The following is a 16,650-nucleotide window of genomic DNA, read 5'->3' on the forward strand; positions in this document are numbered from 1 at the left end:
TATTACGAAAAGTATGTGGAATATTCGTAGAAACGGATCTGTGCGCAGGAATTACGAATATTGGTGAACCTATTACATATTCAGAATGCATCGTTCATTTCTATTGAATTTTCGCTGTTTTTTTAGCTTCCGATGTGGTGTGAAAGGGTGATCCTACGAACGACTTGAAGTATGCGGCAACGCCAACTCCCCCTGAATTTTTTTATTTTCTGGGACTGCTACTCCAGCACTGGATACAGAAGCGCTTCTGCGAACTCTCGAACGTAGGACAGGACAAAGATAGAAGTGAAGTCAGTGAAAGACAAGGTAACAAATTCGATTTCCAGTCTATCACACAGTTTTCATCCGCTAGGAAATTTTCTGATACATTTCGCTGCTACTGTAGTCTTCTGTCCGGAGACTAGGTTGGTACAGCCCCCGACTCCAGTCTGTTCTGTGCACACCGCATCATTCCCGCACAAGTGCAGCAGCCTCCATTAATTTCAACCTGCTTACTGTAGTCGGCCCTTGCTTTTAATCTCTCGCTCTCCTCCTGCGTCCCTCATTTACCAAACTGTCGATCCTTATTTTAGCTAAGTTATGGCATGAAGTTCTTTTCTTTCCAAAACTATTCAGTAACTACTCATTAAGTTTCCGATGGACCTATCAAATTTTTAGCGTTCTTCAGCAGCGCAACATTTCAAAAGGTAATCTGTTATTGCCTGAACTATCTAACCTTTAATTTTAAATTCGATGTTAAGAAACTCCTCTTTTTCAAAAATGCTTCGCTGTCTAGCCCATCTCCTCTCTGCCTCTGTCATCGTCAGTTTCTGCTTCCGAATTGGCAAAACATATAAATTACTTATAGTGCCTTATTTCCGAATTTTGTTCTCTTATTGTATCCTGATTTAATTCGACTACAGCGCACTATTACATTGATACTCATCTTGTAACCTCTTTTCAAGTACAACCCGTATCGTTCAAGTGCTTTTCCAAGTCAATGCCTCTGACAGAATTGCAGTGTCATCGAGTACGCGCAAGGTTTCTATTTCTTCTCCCTAAATATTATTTATCTTTCATGATTTATCCTTGCCTTTATTCATACCTCGATCAATGTATAAACTGAGAACGTGGGACAAGCTATAACCCACTGTCACTCCTTTCCAAACCCTGCTTCGTGTTCATTTCTGTCGGTCTTATAACTGTAGTCTGGTTTCTATGCAAGTTGCAGATAACATTTCCTTTCCTGTATTTTATCTCTGGAATCTTCAGCGTTCGTTGTCCGCAATGTTTATTGTTCAGGTTCCACTTCCATGCAAGGCTGTGCTCCACACTCTTTTTACGCTTCATAATTTAATTTGTTTCAATGTTAAGATATTGGTCGCATAGTTTTACGCATATTTAACGTTTTTATTAGTAGTTGCGTCTCGGTTGCAATTTGTACATCGCTCTTTCTGCTCAATAGTTAAGCAACTGGAAATACGTCCTACGATCCCCATCAAGGTGCTTTTGTTGGTTGTGGACAGTAACAGATGCTCATAATCTAAGGATAATGCTGATACATGGTGAAACAACGCTCTGATGGACGGTTTGTAGGTTTAAATCACCTCAGGATATGACCATACGGTGCATTTGACCTGCGGTCGTCGCATGGTGGCGCTGGCAGCAGTCCACATACGCAGAGGTGTGTTGGTGCATGTCAGAGTACGGTGCAGTGAGTAAGTTTGCAGACGTTTTCAGACGTGCTAATGGTGACTGTGTGTTGAAAATGGCTCAAAGATCACATACTGATGTCGTTATGAAGGGTAGAATACTAGGGCGACTGGAGGCTGGACAAACACAGCAGGTCATAGCACGGGCCTTCTGTGTGCCACAAAGTGTGATCTCAGGATTGCGGCAACGATTCCAGTGGACAGGAAACGTGTCCAGGTGCTACAGTACTGGACGACTACAGTGTACAACACCACAAGAAGACCGATATCTCACCATCAGTGCCAGCAGACGGCCACGGAGTACAGCAGGTAGACTTGCTCGGGACCTTACCGCAGCCACTGGAACAGTTGTCTCCAGACACACAGTCTACGGACGACTGAACGGACATTGTTTTTAGATCTGCAAGGTGCATTCCAATGACCCCTGCTCACAGGACAGCCCGTAAAGCCTGGTGTCAAGAACACAGTACATGGTCATTGGTCCCAGGTTGTGAACACTGAAGAGTCCAAGTATGGTCTGAACAGTGATGCTCGCCAGGTTTTCATCTGGCGTGAACCAGGAACCAGATACCAACCCCTTATTGTACTTGAAAGGGATCTGTATGGAGTTCGCGGTTTGACGGTGTTGAGGGGGGGGGGGGGGGATTATGATTGGTGCACGTACACCCCTGGATGTCTTTGACAGAGGAACTATAACAGGTCAGGTGTATCGGGACGTGATTTTGCACCAGTATGTCTGCCTTTTCAGGGGTGCAATGGGTCCCATCTTCCTCCTGATGGTTGATAACTCACGGCACCACCGAGCTGCCATTGTGGAGGAGTACCTTGAAACAGAAGGTATCAGGCGAGTGGAGTAGCCTGCCTGTTCTCCAAACCTAAACCCCATCGAGCACGTCTGGAATGCTCTCGGTCGATGTATCGCTGCACGTCTTCCAACCACTACGACGCTTCAGAAGCTCCGACAGCCAATGGCGCAAGAATGGGAGGCTATACCCCAGCAGCTTCTCGACCACCTGATCCAGAGTACGCCAAGCCGTTGTGCGGCCAGTGTACTTGTGCATGGTGATCGTATCCCATACTAATGTCGGGGTACAGCCGCAGGAAACAGCGGCGTTTTGTAGCACATGTGTTGCGGGACGGTTTTCTCAACTAATCACCAATACCGTGGACTTACAGATCTGTGTCGTGTGCGTTCCCTATGTGCCTATGTTATTAGCGCCAGTTTTGTGTAGTGCCATGTTGTGTGGCACCACATTCTGCAATTATCTTTATTTTATGTGCGTGAGTGTATATTCCTGTCCTTGGCGGGATAGTTGGCATCCGTACGGTTGACTGTTACATTATTGGTAGAGAAGGTCTCTGCGTTGCATTATGAACAGCTATTACTTGTGAAAGCAGTGTTTCGGCCATTGTTGCAGTGGCCGTCACCTGGGTCTGGTGGCCGAAATGTTGATTTCAAAACTAATGGTTTTTATAGTTATGTACCTTAGTTACAATATGATCACGTCGCTGTTTGTCTGTCTGTCCGGCTGTAAAGATTCATTTTCTCGGGTATGGATAAAGGTACCAAGTAGAAATATTTGTGACATACCAAGGTATATACATGTTCTCTTGGCGGTGAAAACATTTAAGCACCTAAATCAATGGAATGAAAAGATAGGCCACTTACAGATACGTCACATATTTCGATACTCACGAACTCACTCATCGAAACCTACAGGGTACTTTTCTTTGTCGTGGAATCATGAAATTTGGCAAGCGGTAATGATTCAAACTATAATCAAGGCAACAAATCCGAGAAATGTTGATGTGTAATTATATCACACTAAGGAACATTGTTTTGTCATTTGTTGTCCGTCTGTCTGTCTTTCCATCTTTTAAGGCCTCTTTTTCTCAGGAAAGGGTGTAGGTGTCAAGCTGAAATTTATGTCGGGTCCCATGGCAGTGAAAATAAAGATATGCCCAATAATGACATATACTTTGGTGCAAGCTCACTCCTCTAAACCTATACGTAAACTGCCTATATACTCGTGTATGTCGGGCCAAGTGCTCTAGCGGTAAAGCGCGTGTCTAGAAACCGAGAGATCGCGTGATCGAATCTACGTCGGATGGCTCTTGATGTTTCAGTCTTCGTTTTAACGTAGCTTTTACCTCTGAACGATGTGAAGAATCGCCAGACACAACACATTAAACTATAAATCTTCTTTCCCCAGTCGGGTAATGAGGTTGGCTAAGGACACGCCAGTTTCCGAAGTGGCGTCCAATAGAAAGACTTGCACGACGCCATGGAGCCACATCCAATTATTGCATAAATAGATAATTAAACTTGTACGTAACCCTGAGAGCTGCAGTGGTACTGTCACTACGCCGGTTTTATTTTACGACTTGATGCAGTATCATACCAAGAAATCTTTTACGTCAAGGAGTGTAGTTCTGACATTATAAGCCTACGCAGTTATCTTCCACTGTTGTTCATTAACGAGTCCGTGTTGTATCTTATCATAGATTAACTACATTGATATGCGGTTTCTGAACGCGAAATCTGCGTAATCTTTCTCTGCATGAATACACAGCTCGTGGTGTAGTGGCTGGCGTTGGCGCCTCTGGAACACGGAGTCCCGGGTTCGATTCCCGCCCGTGTCGGGGATTTTCTCCGCCAAGGGACTGGATATCTGTGTTATCCTCTTCAGCCGGCCGGCGTAGCCGAGCGGTTCTAGGCGCTTCAGTCTGGAACCGCGCGACGGTTACGGTCGCGGGTTCGAATCCTGCCTCGGGCATGGATGTGTGTGCTCTCCTTAGGTTAGTTAGGTTTAAGTAGTTCTAAGTTCTACGGGACTGATGACCTCCGATGTGAAGGCCCACAGTGCTCAGAGCCATTTGAACCATTTTGTCCTCATCATTTCATTGTCATTCGGGAAAATGGCGAGACTGGACAGTGTAAAGATTGGTAATTTGTACTGGCGCTAAAAACTGCGCAGTTGAGCGCCCCACACACCACATATCATCATCATCATCATCTTTCCCTACATAAAGAATCTAGGCGGCGCCAATCCTGTCTACTTTGTGCGGTTGAGTTGAAATGCTGATATAAAAAGGTTTTCCAGGTACCGTTACCTTTTACAAAGTCTGTGGACTACGTACATAATTTAACCAGCAACGTGTTTCGAGGTTAGACCATATCATCGCGTTACAGTGGCAGAAAAAATTATGTTTAACACACATGCACGTCAGTATTAACAGATTTTGTGAAGTCTTGGCATGTGCTGTGGTCGGCTTGGTTCTCATGAAGTGGCTGTATTCTCTATACAGGTACCTCTATTTCTATGGATTTTTTGAAACAGTTAGGCACTAACATGAGTACACAAGTTTCCGCGGCCGGTATCATGATAATTAAAATTCTTCTGGGAGTTCTTTCATGGTATAAAATATTTAGTTTATAAACTTAAAACCAACGTTTACACCGTATTACAACGGCCTTCGTCAGAGCAAGAGTGGTCTTGGTGAAGGAAAGGTATCTCTACTTGGTGTTGACGATCGGTGTGAATATGTCATATTTTTTGAACTTTTGTGACCCTAGAATATGACATATTAATACAATAGGTATTAAAATCCATAGAGAAGAAATAAAAAAATTTGAGGTTCGCCGATGACATTGTAATTCTGTCAGTGACAGCAAAGGACTTGGAAGAGCAGTTGAACGGAATGGACAGTGTCTTGAAAGGAGGATATAAGATGAAGACCAACAAAAGCAAAACGAGGATAATGGAATGTAGTCGAATTAAGTCGGGTGATGCTGAGGGAATAAGATCAGGAAATGAGACACTTAAAGTAGTAAAGGAGTTTTGCTATTTGGGGAGCAAAATAACTGATAATTGTCGAAGTAGAGAGGATATAAGATGTAGACTGGCAAGGAAAGCGTTTCTGAAGAAAGAAATTTGTTAACATCGAGTATAGATTTAAGTGTCAGGAAGTCGTTTCTGAAAATATTTGTATGGAGTATAGCCATGTAAGCAAGTGAAACATGGACGATAAATAGTTTGGACAAGAAGAGAAAAGAAGCTTTCGAAATGTGGTGCTACAGAAGAATGCTGAAGATTAGATGGGTAGATCACATAACTAATGAGGGGGTATTGAATAGGATTGGAAAGAAGGGGAGTTTGTGGCACAACTTGACTAGAAAAAGGGATCTGTTGGTAGGACATGTTCTGAGGCATCTAGGGATCACCCATTTAGTACTGGAGGGCAGAGTTGGGGGTAAAAATCGAAGAGGGAGACCACGAGATGAATACACTAAGCAGATTAAGAAGGATGCAGGTCGTAGTAGGAAGTGGTAGGTGAAGAAACTTGCACAGGATAGAGTAACATGGAGAGCTGCATCAAACCAGTTTCAGGACTGAAGACCATAACAACAACAACACAATAAATAGAGCCCCTTTTCCTGCGCCAAAACGACTCTTCTACTGAAAAAGGCCGTCGTTATGTGGTCGAAACGTGAATTTTTAGTTGTTGGCCATTGTTCACAACCTTCTAACAGCAACTTCAAACACGAAATCACAAACACCTCAACAGTATTTGAGAAACCTTTTCATGCTTTTGAAATAATCACAGCCGATTATCAGTCAATATGGATTTAAACTGAAATAATAACCACTTGCATGTCCAAGCGTGTACACAGTTTGCTTTTCGTTGCGTGCCACATTGACGTTGTTGGAATTACGACGCCCAGCTTTGTATAAGCAATCAAAATTGTACAGAATTCTTTTGGAACTTGGAATAGCAAAGAAGTATGTTAGAGTTATAGATGCGAGTTAGAAAAACACAAAATGTAGAGTACGCGTGGGGAAATTGGAGACAGAAGAATTTGTAATAAAGAACGGACTTAAGCAGGGAGATGCCCTGTCTCCGCTACTTTTTAATTTAGTCCTAGAATATACTGTACGAATGGCAGCAGATAATTCAAAGGGTGTGGAGCTAAATAGAAATATTAAGATATTATGGTATGCAGATGATGGTTCAAATGGTTCAAATGGCTCTGAGCACTATGGGACTTAACTTCTGAGGTCATCAGTCCCCTAGAACTACTTAAACCTAACTAACCTAAGGACATCACACACGTCCATACCCGAGGCAGGATTCGAACCTGCGACCGCTGCGGTCGCGCGGGTCCAGACTGTAGCGCCTAGAACCGCTCGGCCACATCGGCCCAGCTATGCAGATGATCTAAACATCATTAGCGGTAGGGAAGAATCTGTAACAGCAAATGCGAATGCGTTAATCAAGGCTAGTGAAGTCGTAGGTCTAAGGATAAGTGAAGACAAAACTGAATACCTGGTTACTACTAGAATGCTAACAGCAGTAGTTCAGGAAATGTTAAGAGTTGGAGACATGCAGTTTGAAAAATTGAACACGTTTTAGTATCTAGGCGTGGACATCACTTCGAGAAATGAGATTGAATCCGAACTGAAGAAGAGATTACGGGCGGAAAATGCGTGCTACTTTTCACTGAATAGATTACTTTCATCACGGATATTGTCTAGGAATTTAAAGATTAGAATATACAAAACTATTATTCTACAAGTTATGCTGTATGGGTGTGAGGCTTGGTCTCTCACTGTGCTGAATGAAAAGCCATTTGGAGTATTTGAAAAGAAAATTTTGAGGAAAATTTTCGGAGCAAAAAGGGATGACATTAGCGGAGAGTGGCGAAAACTGCATAACGAAGAGGTTCACGAACTCTATTCAAGCATTGACATAATCAGTATTATTAAATCACGTAGGCTGCGATGGGCGGGTCACGTAGCTCAAGTGGATGAGGGCAGGGTAGCGCGCAGAGTACTGGTAGGGCACTTAGAGAGATAACGTCCTGTGGGGAGACCGAGGCGTAGATGGGAGGACAATGTGAAGGCTGATTTTAGGAGCCTAGGTATTGAAGGTGAATGGAAGGAAACAGCCCAAGACAGGGACAGAAGGCGAAAATACTGTGTTGCGGTAATGGACTCTCGAGTCCGATATGACCAGTGAGTAAGTGTGTGTGAGTGTGTGCATGTCCGAGCATGTACACAGTTTGCTTCTCGTTGCGTGCCACATTGACGTTGTTGCAATCACGACGCCCAGCCTCGTATAAGAGGTACTCGCTTTCTCTGGTCTCCCGGACACGGTGCAGGCAGCTCCGCAGCGTCGCCTTGGCCGGGGCGTGCAGTATCGCTGCGCGTCCAGTGGTCAGCTTTATTTCTCAGTGGAGCGCACAAAAAAGGGGGGAAGGCTCGCTCATTGGCCCGCCTGATTGTGTGACCCCGGCTCCCGCCTGGGCCGCCCGGCGCCCCTAGCCGGCCGGCCTACACGGCTACGTGATGCGACTCCAGAGGTCGCGTCTTCGCCCCTCCATTGTACGACCCGGCTGGCCACCGGGGGCCGCCACCGGCCGTCTTGTCGATTTACGACGGCGCTGTCTCGACCCATCATCTCCTCTCTGCAGCTGGCGCAGCGTTTCTTGCAGGATCCGCGCTTTCGTAGCAGTGGAAACAAACTGAGAAACGCTAAGGAAGCTTTAAGTCACGCAGTTATTCAGCACACTATACGTATGACAAGAGTGACCATTCACTGACATGTTAATTTTATAATCTCAGGCTGCAAGTGTGGCCAGCTTTCTAGATACATTTCTCGCAAAGAGAGCAAGAAAATACCTTACGTATAAATGGTTTTAGAAACGCTTTAGTTCAATATTAAAAATATTTAGCCAAATTGCCTGTTACGCTTTTCCATCTCCTGTACGCATTTTCTACATTTATTCTGCCAGTGCATTTGTAGCTGAGATCTTCACTGAGAGTCTTTTTCCACCCATAAGGTCTAGATGTACCTTCAAATTTCCCGTATTTTATTATGTTTTCTTTTGGGTTACATATTTCCCAATACTTCCCCAGAACGCAAATTCCTTTACGATTTTCTGTTGTACATCATTCCACTCTTTTTGAAAACTCCCTTTCAAAAGGAAGCATTTTACTTTCCTCGTGTCTCGTCACCAATTGTACACTCATCTGCAACGTGCTTCCATGCGGCCACAAAGTTGATAGGAAGTTCTTTGTGAAACGGAGTTCCATTCCTCCACCAGTGCAGTCGGCAACTGCAGATGAATGGTCGTTGGTACGTGCAGACGTGCTGCAGTAAAGCATCCCAGTCGACCTCGATGTACTCTACTGGCCATTAAAATTGCTACGCCAATAAGAAATGTACATGATAAACGGCTATTTATCGGACAAATATATTATACTAGAACTGACATGTGATTACATTTTCACGGAATTAGGATGCACAGATACTGTGAAATCAGTTTGTTGTTGAGTTCTTTGGGGGGGCAGACCAGACAGCGAGGTCATCGGTATCATCGGATTAGGGAAAGACATGAAAGGGAGTAGGCCGTGCCCTTTCAAAGGAACCATCCCGGTATTTGCCTGGAGCGATTTAGGGAAATCGGGGAAAACCTAAATAAGGATGGCCGAACGCGGGATTGAACCGTCGTCTTCCCGAATGCGAGTCCAGTGTGTTAGCCACTGCGCCACCTCGCTCGGTTGAAATCACTACCCAGACCAACCACCTCTGGCCGTAATAACGGCCTTGATACGCCTGGGCATTGAGTCAAACAGAGCTTGGATGGCGTGTACAGGTACAGCTGCCCATGAAGCTTCAACGCGATACCACATATCATCAAGAGTAGTGACTGGCGTATTGGGACGAGCCAGTTGCTTGGCCACCATTGAGCAGACGTTTTCAATTGGTGAGAGATCTGGAGAACGTGCTGGCCAGGGCAGCTGTCCAACATTTCCTGTATCCAGAAAGGCCCATACAGGACCTATAGCATGCGGTCGTGAATTATCCTGCCCAAATGTGGGGTTTCTCATGGATCGAATGAAGGGTAGAGCCACGGGTCGTAACACATCTGAATTGCAACGTCCACTGTTCAACATGCCGTCAATGCGAACAAGAGGTGACCGAGACGTGTATCCAATAGCACCCCATACCATCACGCCGTGTGATACGCCAGTATGGCGATGACGAATACACGCTTCCAATGTGCGTTCACCGCGATGTCGCCTAACACGGATGCGACCATCATGATGCTGTAAGCAGAACATGGATTCATCCGAAAAAATGACGTTTTGTCATTCGTGCACCCAGGTTCGTCGTTGAGTACACCTTCGCAAGCGCTCTTGTCTGTGATGCAGCGTCACGGGTAACCACAGCCATGGTCTCCGAGCTGATAGTCCTTGCTACTGCAAACGTCGTCGAACTGTTCGTGCAGATGGTTGTTGTCGTGCAAAGTCCCCATCCGTTGACTTAGGGATCGAGACGTGGCTGTGCGATCCGTTACAGCCATGCGGATTAGATGCCTGTCATCTCGACTGCTAGTGATAAGAGGCCGTTGTGATCCAGCACGGCGTTCTGTATTACCCTCCTGAACCCACTGATTCCATATTCTGCTAACTATCATTGGATCTCGTTCCAGCGCTAGCAGCATTGTCGCGGTACGATAAACCGCAACCGCGATAGGCTACAATCCGACCCTTATCAAAGTCGGAAACGTGACGGTACGCATTTCTTCTCCTTACAAGAGGCATCACAACAACGTTTCACCAGGCAACGCCGGTCAACTGGTGTTTGTGTATGAGAAATCGGTTGGAAACTTTCATCATGTCAGCACGTTGTAGGTGTCGCCACCGGCGCCAACCTTGTGTGAATGCTCTGAAAAGGTAATCATTTGCATATCACAGCATCTTATTCCTGTCGGTTAAATTTCGCTTCTGTAGCACGTCATTTTCGTGGTGTAGCAATTTTAATGGCCAGTAGTGTAATTTAAGTAGGGGGACGGGCAGGACAGTTCATTTACCGAATATCGACTCGTTCAAACAGCCCCACCCCACCTGCGCAGTTCTATGCGTTCGCGTACTGCCATCTACGAAAATAAACTAAGGGCAAATGCAAAGCTCAAAAGAATATCATGGGAAAGGAGTACAGTGAGACAGTAACGCTGATCGGTGATTGAACAGTGTTCCAAGATATGAAGGTCAGTACGCCCTTACAACATGACGCCTTCTGCACCATTAACACCTTGATCACCGCACAAACATGTTCAAGTCCATCAACGTTCCTGGGTGCATCACATGCTCTCGCCATACGAGTGTACATGCAGAATGATCACTCACTCTGATTCTGCTCTTATCCAAGAAAAGGACGCGACCTTCTCATCGTTTATCAAATCCCTGTGCTCTTGGCGTCATTGCAAATATAGCAGTTGAAATGGTTCAAATGGCTCTGAGCACAATGGGACTTAATATCTGAGGTCATCAGTCCCCTAGAACTTAGAACTACTTAAACCTAACTAACGTAAGAACATCACACACATCCATGCCCGAGGCAGGATTCGAACCTGCGACCGTAACCGTCGCGCGGTTCCAGACTGAAGCGCTTAGAACCGCTCGACCACACGAAATACAGTAGTGCCATCGATGTGTGTGTTTCTGTGAAACGCAACCTATTGGCTGGCGGGAAAGGGAACCCCACCATGGAGTCGCTGTCTCACTGTTCAGCGAGAGACTGCGTGCAATTGCACACGGTGTTTCATGCGGGGCCCTTCCTGTCTATACCACAATGTAGCAGTCATATACTGCTGTAGTTGACCGTGGCAGACCACCCGTTTTGCTACGGGTAGCAGTGCCCCTGGTTCGGAACTCTCCACGTGCGCGGGAAATAATACTGTGCGCAGTATCAAACCCCTGGACTACATTCGTCAAACCTCGTCCTTCTTCTAGTTCCGCTATGCTTTTGCCGCGTGTGAAGTTATCTGTGTGTTCTTTCCGAGCCATGCTGTAAAGAGGAACACCAATGTAGCGCACCGCAATAGCTCGCTGACAGTCACACACATTTTCCCGTTCCTTCGACAGCCATGTTTTGTGGGGACAGTCTCATTTGGAGCCGTATCACTCTGACCTCACGCTGTGTGACGCCCAACTTTCATTACATGACTGGGAGACCTTTTGCAACACGCTCCCACACTTTCATTCATTTCCACCAGTATATATTTCATTATTTTCTTCCAGTGCATTTATTTTACATAGGTACCGCTTGTAATTGAGTCATAGGCTAAAGGAAACAATATGAAATACGATAAATAACGGCCCACCTGGAATACACGTGCACTTCATACACGTTATTGAAGCTGCGATAAAGCACATATGATAAATAATTTCAAATATGTCGTTATCTGAATGCAAACTGTACTGCGCCAATTAATAGAAACATTACTCCTTGTTTTTGAACAAGTCTAAGATTTTTGGAACTTCATAGGTCAGACTCGTTCAACTGTGGACACTCACACAGTGTCAGCACTGTCAACTAATTGCGGCCGTTTATCACCTCAAACGCCCGATGCTACGACTGCGCCTTGTTTCCGCGGAAGGCATCGGGAAAGTCGGCGGGGACAGCCAGTCGTGCATAAAACATGGGATGCTGCCGACGCGCGCGACCGCCATTATATTTTTCAATTTCTGCCGGCCGTGGCCGACCGGCCGACCTCGCGGTTCTGCCCCTCCCCCTCACCCCTCCCCCAACCCACTACCCTCCTGCTTCCTCTTTCCCTCCTCTTCCTCTGGTTCTGTCTCTGTCCCTCCTAGCGGTCTGCGCGTCCGCGAGATCAAAGCGACGGCCGCCGCTCCGGTGGCGGTGGCGACCACCCACCCTCCGCCTCGCACCGCGCGGGACTCGGGGAATCAATAAACAAAACACGGGTAGCCGAGCGCCGGCCGACAATTCTTTCGCCGGTTGCCGCGGAGCCTTTTGAATTCTTGCTCAAGAGTTTTGCGTTTCATGCGAGCCCAGATCTGATCTGCTACCCCGTGTGTACAAAGGACCGACGTCTTCCGCCAGACGCGAATAAAGAAACGCGTGGATCTGTTTTTTCTTGTACTCTGGCGTTTAAAAACTGTTTGACATTTAAGGTAAGTACAACACTAAAGACGAACTGGGATTTCACTCCCTGTAATATTCTGCAAAACGTAGGGGCGTTTTCGTATTTCGGGATTTCTTATAAAAGTTAAGTGAATACAGCGATGTTTCAACCGCAGCTGGTGATGTTACTTGCGTGACATAACAGCAAGGGAGCCGGTGATAGCATCATTATTGAGAGAAAGGGAGAGTACAGCTCCATTACGTTTGAAAACATCATGGGCACTGGGGAAAATTGCGTTTAAAAACAGGTGTGACCAAACTTTCGGAAAACATTCCTTACATGTAGAGGAAGTGGAAATGGATCCGAAAACGCTATATTGCAAAACTACATGAGGTATCCGGCTTCACTCCGGGAGTTGATATGAGAGTGTGTGATAGTTGGAATGAAAGGATAAGTTTTGAAGTATAAGAGATTAAAAAGATATTGAAAACATATTCTAACTATTTACAAGAGGAAAAATTACTTCTTGGAAACATATTCTAACTATTTATGATACTTGTTTACAAACAACATTTTTCATTTTGTTGTCCGGTGTATAAACACACATCAAAAAAAGTTTTGCATCAGCTCGGTCCCGAAAGTTCCGGAACCTGTACAGAAAATTGGAATATGGATCCACATAAACATCATTTCCACCATTTTTATTTCTCATGAAAACCATACTTCGCAAGTTTTACCACGATACAGCGAGACCTTCAGAGGTGGTCGTCCAGATTGCTGTACACACCGGTACCTCTAATACCAAGTAGCACGTCCTCTTGCATTGATGCATGCCTCGATTCGTCGTGGCATACTATCCACAAGTTCATCAAGGCACTGTTCGTCCAAATTACCCCACTCCTCAACGGCGATTCGGAGTAGATCCCTCAGAGTGGTTGGTGGGTCACGTCGTCTATAGATGGGCCTTTTCAATATATCTAAGGCATGTTCGATAGGGTAAATGTCTGGAGAACATGCTGGCCACTCTAGTCGAGCGATGTCGTTATCCTGAAGGAAGTCGTTCACAAGATGTGCACGATGGGGGAGCGAATTGTCGTCCATAAAGACGAATGCCTCGCCAATATGCTGCCGATATGGTTGCACTAGCGGTCGGAGGATGGCATTCACGTATCGTAAAGCCGTGACGACGCCTTCTATGACCATCAGCAGCGTACGTCGGCCCCACATATGGCCATACCAAACCAGCAGGGAACCTTCACCTTGCTGCACTCGCTTGAAAGTGTGTTTAAGGCGTTCAGGCTTACGGGGTTGCCTCCAGACACGTCTCCGACGATTGTCTGGTTGAAGGCACATGCCATACTCATCGGTGTCATTGGGCCCATCTGTAGCGCGCTACATGGTGTCGTGGTTACAAAGACGGACCTCGCCATGGACGTCGGGAGTGAAGTTGCGCATCATGCAGCCTGTTGCGCACAGTTCGAGTCATAACACGACGTCCTGTGGCTGCACGAAAAGCATTATTCAACATGGTGGCGTCGCTGTCAGGGTTCTTCCGAACCATAATCCTTAGTTACCGGTCATCCGCTGCATTAGTAGCCCTTGGTCGGCCTGAGCGAGGCATGTCATCGACAGTTCCTGACTTTCTGTATCTCCTTCATGTCCAAACAACATTGCTTCGGTTCACTCCGAGACACCTCGACACTTCCCTTGTTGAGAGCCCTTCCTGCGCACAAAGTAACAATGTGGACGCGATCGAACCGCTTTACTGACCGTTTAGGCATGGTTTAACTACAGACAACACGACCTGTATACCTCATTCCTGGTGGAATGACTGGAATTAATCGGCTGTCGGACCCCCTCCGCCTAATAGGCGCCGCTCACGAATGGTTGTTTACAGCTGTAAGCGGGTTGAGTGACATCTCTGAACAGTCAAACTGTGTCTGTGATACAATATCCACAGTCAACGTCTATCTTCAGGAGTTCTGAGAAATTATTGACGTAAAACTTTTTTGATGTGTGTATGTGCAATAATGTTCATGTCTGGTGAGTTTGAAGGCCAGACGAAGTGTTTAAACTCAGAAGACTGATCCTGTAGCCAGTCTGTAACAATTATGGACGTGTGGGGTGTCACATTGTCCTGTTGTAATTGCCCAAGTCCGTCAGAATGCACAATGGACATGAATGGATGCAGGTGATCAGACAGGATGCGTACGTACGTGTCTCCTGTCAGAGTTGTATCTAGACGTATCAGGGGTCCCATATCAATCCAAATGCACATGCCCCACAATTCCAGAGCCTCCACTAGCATCAACAGTCCCCTGCCGACATGCAGGCTCTATCGATTCATGGGCATGTCTCCATACCCGTACACGTCCTTCCGATCGATACAATTTGAAACGATACTCGTCCGACAAGCCAACATGTTTCCAGTCATCAACATCCCAATGTCGGTGTTGACGGTCCCTAATCAGGATGGCTGGATGCCGGTATGAACTGTAGCCAGAAGATTGAAATAAATATTTCACACAATGCAGAAAAATCAACAGTTGCCTCAAACTGGGGAAGTATCAAGAATGGGGTCACACAGTGTTCTGTCTTGGGTCTTTTATTATTTTTAATATATGTTGATGACTTGCCACTCTATGATCACTAAGATGTAAAACTACATCTTTTTGCTGATGATACAGGTACAGTAATCACATCCAACAACAAGAATTAGCTGTAGGTACTGTAAAAAATGTCGTTCTGAAAATTATTAAGTGGTTCTCTGCAAATGGACTTTCTTTAAATTTTAGTAAAGCGCAGTATATGCAATCATGTACAGTAAATGACATAACACCCTTAATAAATACAGAGTTTGAACAGAAGTCTGTAGCTAACGCAGAAATTTTCAATTTCTTAGGTATGTGCATTGATGAGGAACAATGAATTGGAAGAAACGTGTTGAGCATTTGCTTATGCTATCAGGATCATTGTAAATTTTGGCAATAAACGTGACAGTAAATTATCTCATAATGCCTATTTTCATTCACTTCTTTTGTATGTCATCATTTTTTCGAATAACTTATTATTAAGGAAAAAAGTATTCATAGGGTAAAAAATAATCAGGACAATAACTGGAGCCCATCCAAGATCATCTTGCAGACATATATTTAAGGAACAAGAGATGTTCACTGTACCTTTACAGTATATATATTCAATTACGAAATTTGTTATTAACTATCCGTCCCAATTCAAAAGCAATAGCAACGTGTATTGCCACAACACTAGGGAAAAGGATGATCTTCACTATTCTGGATTAACTCTTTTTCACAAAAGTATTTGGTCACTTACCAAACATCATCAAAAGTCTGACAATCAGCTAACCACTACTTAAAAACAAATAAAAATAATTTCTGAATGACAGTTCCTTCTAGTCAATAGATGAATATTTAGATACAAATTAGTAATCATACAGTTATTTAAAAAAAGAACTAAGCTGATTATGATATGTAAAAAACTTTTGTTAAACTGACACAATTAATTTAGTACCAAGTTGTGATATTTATCGTCAATGGAAAACAAATATTAATCTAATCTAACGGCACAGGCGATTTATTATCATTTTTTCGTTCCTTCATTTGTAGTTAGACTGTGCATGTGTACTGAGTATGGCATAGGACGCCTTTGGCGAACTGTGTCTGCCCCAAAGGGAAGGGATATTTGAACAATCCTAGGACCCCTCCACCCCACTGATCTTGGATGGGATAAGCGCCAGGCCAAAGGTACATATGACTGCTGCTGGGTCCGAAGTCCATCATGCAAGGAGCCAACCCACTCTGCCGAGTCAGCGGAATACAATATGTATGGTGCTCGCTTTCTGCTGCAACAATGACAGCAAAAATTTTACTGACCTGGCTGTCGGCAAAACGCTTCCCTGGCGGAAGGAGGAACCTTAAACAGCACTGGTAGCTTTTTGAACCAAGTGTAAGAGGAACATTCTAGGTGAACATAGACCTCAGTGACTTTGCTAAATGAATG

Source organism: Schistocerca americana, chromosome 6 (assembly GCF_021461395.2).
Source record: "Schistocerca americana isolate TAMUIC-IGC-003095 chromosome 6, iqSchAmer2.1, whole genome shotgun sequence".
In the NCBI taxonomy this organism is placed as follows: domain Eukaryota; kingdom Metazoa; phylum Arthropoda; class Insecta; order Orthoptera; family Acrididae; genus Schistocerca; species Schistocerca americana.